Consider the following 9,056-nt stretch of genomic DNA (forward strand, 5'->3'; position numbering starts at 1 on the left):
AGCCTAGACACCTTAAATGTCAGTTCCAAATTACATATTCATACATTTTTCGCCACAAACTTAAAATATATTTCTAAAGATGCATTTTCATAATATATAATTGATTTCAAATGAGAGTATGTCCAAACCCCTTATTATTTTTTTGAACTTTTTATTGTGACTTGGGTGAAAGTTTACAGAGTAAATCAGCTTTCCATTCAATAATTTACACACATTTTGTTTCATGTCATGGATTGCAATCCCCTCAATATAACATCACTCACTACTCCCACATTCTCCTTGTGTTTGTGACAATAATGTCTGTTACTCAATTAAATTAATAACAACTTTTATGATAATAATAGTAGTAGTAATAGAAACAACAATAATAGCTAATATTTGAGTGCTTGTTATAGACCAAGCACTGTGCCAAATTCTTTATATGCAACAGAGTCTCATTTAATTCCTGCCATAAGTCTGAGAACTAGGTATTACTGTTTTCCACATTTTACAGATGTGAAAACTGAGGCTTAAAGAGGTTAAAGTAACTTGCCCAAGGTTATCAGATAGTAGGTTATTAAAGCTAGGATTTGAACCAAGGTCATCTGACTCCTTCCTGGTCAGATACTCTTAACCAGGATCCTATCTAGCTTCTATAAATGAAAGTTTATCAGAGGCCTTCCTGTAATAGCTGCTACAGGAGCTCTGGTAGCATAGTGCCTAAGGTACTTGACTGCTAACCAGAAGGCTGGTGGTTCAAACCCACCAGCCACTCCTCAGAAGGCAGGTCAGACAGTCTATTTCCATAGTGATACTGCCTTGGAAACCCAAGGAGGGGTCTCTGTGAGTCAGGTCCAACTCAATGGCACATAACAATAACAACAACAACAGCTGCTACAGAGATAGATACAGAACTGTCCTCCTAATTCTACAATTTTGATCCTTCTTATGCATGCAGAAAAAGTTTGTTTAAATCCAGATCTACTTGTTGAAGAACAGATTTTAAAAGGAAACAAAACATAAGGCTATACTAATACAGACTACTTGAAATTGACTCTCACACTGATATAAAGGAAGTTAATTAGGTCAATCTAGTCAATGTCTGACTTTATTAAATATTAGAAATCAAATGAAGGTTTAAAATAAATAAATGTTTCAATATCCCCCTCATTCCCCAATTTTTTCCCACTAGATGGTATGTTAATTGGATGCTTTCCAAAGGGAGGAATAGAACATTTCTTAACATCCATTCTTAAGAGTCCACTAACGTATTTTCTGCATAATAGATATAAATAATGAACACAGGGCTACATTAATTTTAATTCATGTTAAATAAGCTTTCTGGGTTGAGTTTATTTGTAACACATTCCTTCCCTGTGCTATTTCATTCCTCCCCACCATGTCACTATTTAGCTTGAAATTTCACAATATGGAAATGAAAAAAACAAACCCAATCCTAATTATCTCCTGCAGGATCATAAAAATAACATTAATAAAATGTGGTAAATATCGTCGGTGATCATTACCAGGCCTGTATCACCAGAAAATGAAATGCAGCACCCAAAAGCAAGAGGGATTAAAGCAAACCCACCACCATTAAATATATACGTATTAGCATATTTGCTCTGTAAGCAGATTTAATAGTAATAATAAAGTTGTCTTTAATCTTAAATGGAGAAAAATGTCAAATGTGTATAGATATGCATAGAATCCTTAGCATCAGTACCACTTTGTACTTTTCAAAGCACTGTCACATCCACTATTTCATTTTTGTATCTCTATCACCTTCACTCAAAGGCCGGTATAACAGGTTTCATTCCACTTGACAACTGAGACCGAGAGAAAGGAGAGAGATGTGATCTCCCTGTATTCATTTAGTGAGTGAACCCACTGAGACTGGAAGCCTAGCCTCCTGGCACTGAGATCCATGATCTTTCCACTAAAATAACCAGATAAACTATATGGGCATAATGACTATAAGGACTCTCTCATTGTTTTATGGAAAGGTAAAGAACAAAACATAGTAAGTAATAACAAAAGATAAATAAGGTATCTCACCAAAGACAGAAGGAAAGAAACAAAGATATTATTCAGTAGTCAATGGTATGGGAAATGAGTTAAACAATATTCTTTGCACAGCTTTGTTCTCTAACAAGGATCACCAACACATTTACATAGGTAGGTTGGCTAGAAAAATATACTAGGTGACGCCAGATTCTGGGAAGTTTCATTGGTCAATGAGTGATTCAGACTGCTATATGACTTTATTAGTATAATTAAGACCTACATATTCTTTACATATATCAGAATGCCAAAGAAAAAAGTAGACTTCAGTTCCTGTAATAAAATGTTTGATGTGTAAAATTTTAATATACTTAAGGAAATTCAAGTACATTATCGGCTATTGACAGGGACTTAGGGCTGTAAGAAGATAAGCAAAAGACATTAGTCTAAATAAGTAAATAGATACAACAGCATGCATGCTGGGCTCTAATGAATTAATTCCCTAATTGGCCTTCCCTGAATCCCATAGTCTACATTAGGTCTTCATTCACAATCCATATATCAATAACAGGATGCTTCTATGCCTACATCCATGGGCCAGCCATCTCACTGACCTTGACTACCCTGTAGGAAATAGGAATAAAGAGACAAGTAGAAGTAGTGTAAAGAAAAGCTGTATTGTTGCACAAGGAATAGTGTTCAAAAACATAGGCCCAAGGTCTTGGACAGTTCTTTGATCAATAAACATTAGTTGAGTAAATGTATGTGTTCTAGGACACAGGATACAGAGTGGAAGAGCAAAAGGGCCTTGCAAAAACTCAACAACTTGTCTAGGACAAAAACCAATTTGTCTATCATTTGAGCTTAACAAAGTGGCTGGGGTCATTTGCTAGACCTGTGTACTTCTAGGCAGGCTGTATGCACATTCAGGATGTCAACATTTCAGAATTCTGATCTGAAGATCATTTAGTCCAGCGGTTCTCAAACTTCATCCTGCACTATAACTACATGGAAGGCTTATTAAAGCACAAACTGCTGAGCCTCATTCCCAGAGTTTCTGATTAAAGAAGTCAGGGATGGGGCTGGGAATTTTCATTTCTGACAAGTTCCCAGAGAATGCTAATGATGCTAATCTAGGAAACCTACTTTGAGAAGCACTGATATAATCCAACCCTTACATTTTAGAGAAGTAAAAACCAAAGTGCAGAGAAGGGAAATGATTTGTTCATGGGGCCATCACCCAGTGGCTCACCCACAAGTGGCTAATAGATGTTTATAAGAAGTTATCAGAATTAATGCCAAAACTAGCCTAGGGGGGTATGAAGAGGTAGACCTGTCCCCATGTCTCCAGCCATTTCTCTCTTCCATACCCAAGAAGGTCTCTCTACACCTCTCATCTGAGGAGCAGAGATTCTCTTACCTTTCAAATTCTATGTCCCAGGGCTGGATTCTAATAAAGGTATACTGCAATGGCCTCTTATTAAGGCCATGTGACAACAGGTCTCAGATACCTTTAAACATGTTCATACACTGACCCAGTATTTTCACTTCTGGGGCTTTAGACTAAGATAGCAATTCAAAATGCAGGTTGTTGTTGTTGTTATGTGCTGTCGAGTCGGACCCAACTCATAGTGATCCCTCCTTGGGTTTCCAAGGTGGTATCACTATGGAAGCAGATTGCCCAACCTTCCTTCTGAGGAGTGGCTGATGGGTTTGAAACGCCAGCCTTCTGGTTAGCAGTCAAGTGCCTTAGGCACTATGCTACCAGAGCTCCCAAAAATGCAGGTAGGAGGACCAAATGTAGTATAAATTGAATAACAACGAAACAAAACAAAACCTTATTAAAAGGATATTGTGTGGTAATTAAAGCACTTATCACTAAGAGTACATAATTAAATGTAAAATGCACATGCTATAAAATTAAACGGCAGGATACAAAATACCCTATATTAAAAAAATACAAAAATACTGAAAAGAAATGCATTAAAACATTAAGGGTTTTTAATTTGTAGATGGCAAGACAATTTTTCTTCTACTCTCCTTTTTCTGAGAAGAGCATGTATTATTTTTATAATAAAAAGATATTGTGGGGTACACAACAGATCAGTTACTGTGATTCACAACTTTCCTTCACCCATCCTGGCTCTAGTATTCCTATCAATCAGGTTATCTCTCACACAATAAAGTCACCTAAAATCTTCCAAAGCTTTGACAAATCAGTCTCTCTCAGTTGGAGATGAGGCTGATCCCTTAAAATCTGACTAAAACCACTTTCCTCCCCCCATCACCAAAACCTCCAGTTAGAAAGAGTGTGAAATTCTGCAAGAGAGGTTTTCCTCCTGTTCTATCTCAGTGCCTGAGGTCCATTTATACCTTCACATCTTTCCAAGTGGTTCTTCCATAAAGAACCACATTTATCATCTTTTGTCTCTTTAGCTGCTTTTTTTTTTTCTCTTGTAAATAGTTTTTGTTCTTGTTGTTGCTCTTCTTATACCACTGTCTAAAATAATTCTTTTGCCATATTGTCCACAATTCAGTAACTGGAGATTGATTTGGGTTGAAACATGTCTCTTTTTAAATATGGCTATCTGTGGGGAGTTTGAAGTAGTAAGGTGTTCAAACTTTAGTATAAATTAGCTCAAAAACTCTAGCTGCCTCCTATTCTCCAGCTGAGACTATTAAACTGAAGGAAGTGAAATTTTGAGGGGAAGATTAATAAAGAAAAAAAGAATATAAAATTATTTAAAAAGCAGAAAAAGAGTGAAAGGAAATACTTCAAAATATTAACGAGTTTTTAAGTTGGGGGTTAGCAGAACTATTGGAAATATTTTTCTTCTCTCTACTTTGCATTCTTCTTGCAACCTGTGTGCATGTTGTGGAGGGGAGGACGCTGGTCAGGTAGAGTGCATCTGGATTTTGAGAAACAGAGAAGCAGAGGATAGAAAAGATGTAAGAGGATAAATAGGAATGTGGTAAAGGCAAGCTAAGGCTGTGTTGGAACTGCTGAGAGAGTCCCACTTGAGTAACCTTTCCTCCATATATTTTTTGGCAAAAGGAGAAATTTTGCTGTGAGGTATAACTAGTGTTCAAAGTAAAGAGAAGCTCCAAAACAATTGTTGAATTACATGACTAACAAATTAAATGTTCTTAAGCAGGCAAGGTCCTGTGATTCCTTTGATGCTGAATACTGATCATTAACAAGTTGGATATGAGTTGAATGACATTAGTTATTTCCCATGTATAAGCCAAATATATATATATATGAAATACCACCAGTTGCCATTGAATCAACTCTGACTCATAGTGACACCATGTGTATCAGAACAGAACTGTGCTCCACAGGGTTTTCAATGGCTGATTTTTCAGAAGTAGATCATCAGAACTTTCTTCCAAGATGCTTTTGGGTTGACTTAAACTTCCAATCTTTCAGTTAGCAGCCAAGTGTTACAACCACTTGCACCACCCAGGAATTCCAGACAATGAAAGATGCTCTCATAATTAATTATCTGAGTTCTTAACCTGATGAGGAATTCAGAGGGCATCAGTAAACTCCCCTCATAAGCCTATTTCTGGGCAGAGGGTCCACATGCTTTACTGGATTCTCAAAAGGCCAGGGTCATGATAGGGACTGATGGCTCTGCCTCACACATGTGCTGGGTCAAGCTTTAAGCTTCCACACACATAATCCCAGCTCCCCAAACAGGAGCTACTCCATAAAAATGAAGAAAGCCAGGACTGGCCAAAGTATAGCCCTCTTCCCCGACAAGGTGATGGTGTAGCAGACATTCCACAGACCTAGGATGAGGGCCTGGTGGTCTAGGCCATTTCCTCCATGAGGAAAATTGTGGAAACAGGGTGGGAGTAAGGTTCTAATTAGGTTTTCTCCAAGATTCTTTTAATCCCAAAGAAGCAAATAAGTTATTGATGGTCTCACGTTTGCTGCTTATTCTTGAACACAGGGAGTCCCTGGGTGGTGCAAATAATTAACACTCTCAGCTGCTAAGGGAAAGGTTGGAGGTTCAAGTCCACCCAGAGGTTCCTCAAAAGAAAGGCCTAAAGATCTACTTCCAAAAAATCAGGCATTGAAAATCCAAAGGAGCTTCTACTCTGACACACATGGAGTTGTCATGAGTTGGAGATAACTTGACAAGAACTGATTTTTTTTTCCCTTGAAGCCAGATTCATTTTTCTCAAATTTGTTCCCAGTTATACAACTTATTGGTAAGTTCTACTTCCTTCCTTTTCATTTTCTGTCTAGGAAGCTATAAAATTTCAGTTATCAAAAAAAATTTTCAAATTTAAATTTATTAGAACTTATTAGAAAAAAATGAAATATTCCTTCCTTCAGGCAGATCTTATTTAACCTGAACTCTTTGGGAAACAACTCTTTTGGGAAACTTTTTTTGGGAAACTGATGTGTAAAATGATAAGCCAAAATCAACACAATGGCCTCCAATGATGCATGCACTCTTGTGAATATTCCAAGGCAGGAATCTGAGTAAATATATTTTATTAGATTTTTAACAAGTTAACTGGAAAACTGAGTTGCCCAGAACACCTCATTCCCAAGAAGCTGGACTATATGAAGAAGAATGTGGCATCAAGAATGGAGGAAGAATCATTAACAACCTGCAATACACTGACGACACAACTTTGCTTGCTGAAAGTGAGGATGACTTGAAGCACTTACTGATGAAGATTAAAGACTACAGTCTGCAGTATGGATTACATCTCAATATAAAGAAAACAAAAATCCTCACAATTGGACCTACAAGAAGCACCACAATAAATGAAGAAAAGATTGAAGTTGTCAAAGACTTCACATTGCTTGGTTCTACAATCGATGCCAATGGAAGCAGCAGTCAGGACATCAGACGATGTATGATGTTGTTGTTGTTATGTGCCGTCGAGTAGGACCCGACTCATACCGACCCTCCTTGGGTTTCCGAGGCAGTATCACTACAGAAGTAAATTGCCCAACCTTCCTTCTGAGGAGTGGCTGGTGGATTTGAACCACCAGCCTTCTGGTTAGCAGTTAAGTGCTTTAGGCACCACGTATAGCACCAGGCAAATCAGCTGCAAAGGTCCTCTCTCAAGTGCTGAAGAGCAAAGATATATCCTTGAGGACTAAGGTGCACCTGACACAAGCCATGGTATTTTCAGTCGCCTCATATGCATATGAGAGCTGGACAATGAATAAGGAAGACCAAAGAAGAATTGATGCTTTTGAGTTGTGGTGCTGGAGAAGAATGCTGAGAGTACCATGGACTGCTAAAAGATCTGACAAATCTGTCCTGGAGGAAGTGCAGCTGGAATGCTTCTTGGAGGTGAGAATGCCCAGACATCATCTCACTTACTTTGGTCATGTTGTCAGAAGTGACTATTCCCTGGAGAAGGATGTCAAGCCTGGTAAAGTGGATGGTTGATGAAGGAGGAGAAGACCGTCACGAGACAGACTGACAAAGTGGCTGCAGTGATGGGCTTAACTATAGCAAGGATTGTGGAGCTGGCATAGGACCAGGCAGTGTTTCATTTTGCTGTGCATAGGGTCGCTATGAGTTGGAAATGACTCAATGGCACCTAACAACAATAAGCCATCACAGTTAAGAGGTCTAAGTCTGGTCACAGACCTATTCAATGCCATCTTAATGTCACATTTGCTCACAGCAGAGGGAGGTCCTGATTAAGGGAGTCTGTGTCTGCTCTGAGTAAGACATTAGGTGTCCCTAATGGGCTCAGAACCATTGTCTAGAGGGACACCAAGGTCAACTGGCATAACATAGCCCACAAAGACAATGTTCTACATCTAACTTTGGTGAGTAGTGACTGGAGTCTTAAAAGCTTATGAATCGTCATCTAAGGTGCAACTATTTGTCCCTCCCCATCTTCAGCAAAGAAGAGTGAAGAAAATCAAAGACACAAGGAAATAATGAGTCCAAAAAACTAATAGACCACATGAACCTCAGCCTCCATGACTGTGAGACCAGAAGACTTAGATGGTACTTGGCTACCACAGTCAACCCTCTGAAAGGGATCACAATAGGAGGTCCTGGATGCAGTGAGATAAAAATGTGGAAAAAACTGAAAATCATAAGAAAAAGACCAGGTTTATGGCCTAATAGAGACTGAGACTATGGTCCTTAGACACCTTCAAGTCTGGAACTTAACTCACTCCTGTGGCTCCACTTTCAGCTAGCCAATAGACAGTCCTATAAGGGGAACAATAACACCAGAGAGGTATGCACTCCCTAGAACAATCAATCATATGAGATCAAAAGGGCAGCATTTGCCCAGGGATAAAGCTCAGAAGGCAGGGAGGGAAGGAAAGATGGGAGCAATAGGAAAGAAGGATGAGTGGAAATAGTAAACACAGGGAGGAAGTGGGAAGACTACTGTTACATCATGGGGATTGTAATCAATGTCAATCAAAATGTGTATGGATTATTGCATGGAAAACTAATTTATTCTGTAACATTCACCTAAATCAAAAGAAACTGTTAAAAAAGTAAAATAAAATAAAAACAAAATGGCCTGTGGGATGGTTGCCCACCCACTTGCCTTCTCATTTCCCTTCCTCTCCTTGCCTCATATCAGCAGCAGCTGCAGCCCTGAAAATGCACTCCTGTCCTCTAGCACCATCTTCACAAAGCACGTAGGCTACAGTTTTCCATTTATAAACCAGTAACTTGGATACCATCTCCTTTTTGCCCTCTGCACAAACCCATAAACATCTCCAGCTCTGGCTTATGACGGGTTCTTTCCTCTAATGGAAGCTCCCTCCTGGATATCCCAAAAGAAAAAGATGTGTCTGGTAAGTGGGAGAGGTCAAACCTGAGCACAGCTATTTATTACATATACTGCGACCAGATGGATCTAACTCATCCATCAAAGCCCTCGTCATCCTCATCACATTAGCTTCTTATAAAAGCCTCCTGCTCTTTTCCCCCACAGTCCAGCTCTGCTGCCTCTCTCCTTTCTCTCTCTCCCTCTTGCTAGCATTCTCTCATGCACTTTCAGGAAAATGAACCCTCTCTAACCCCATTGCTGTTCTCCTTAAATCATGGCTAGCCATC

This window comes from Orycteropus afer, unplaced genomic scaffold (genome assembly GCF_000298275.1).
Source record: "Orycteropus afer afer isolate SDZICR_OR568_19922 unplaced genomic scaffold, OryAfe1.0 scaffold00752, whole genome shotgun sequence".
Classification (NCBI taxonomy): domain Eukaryota; kingdom Metazoa; phylum Chordata; class Mammalia; order Tubulidentata; family Orycteropodidae; genus Orycteropus; species Orycteropus afer.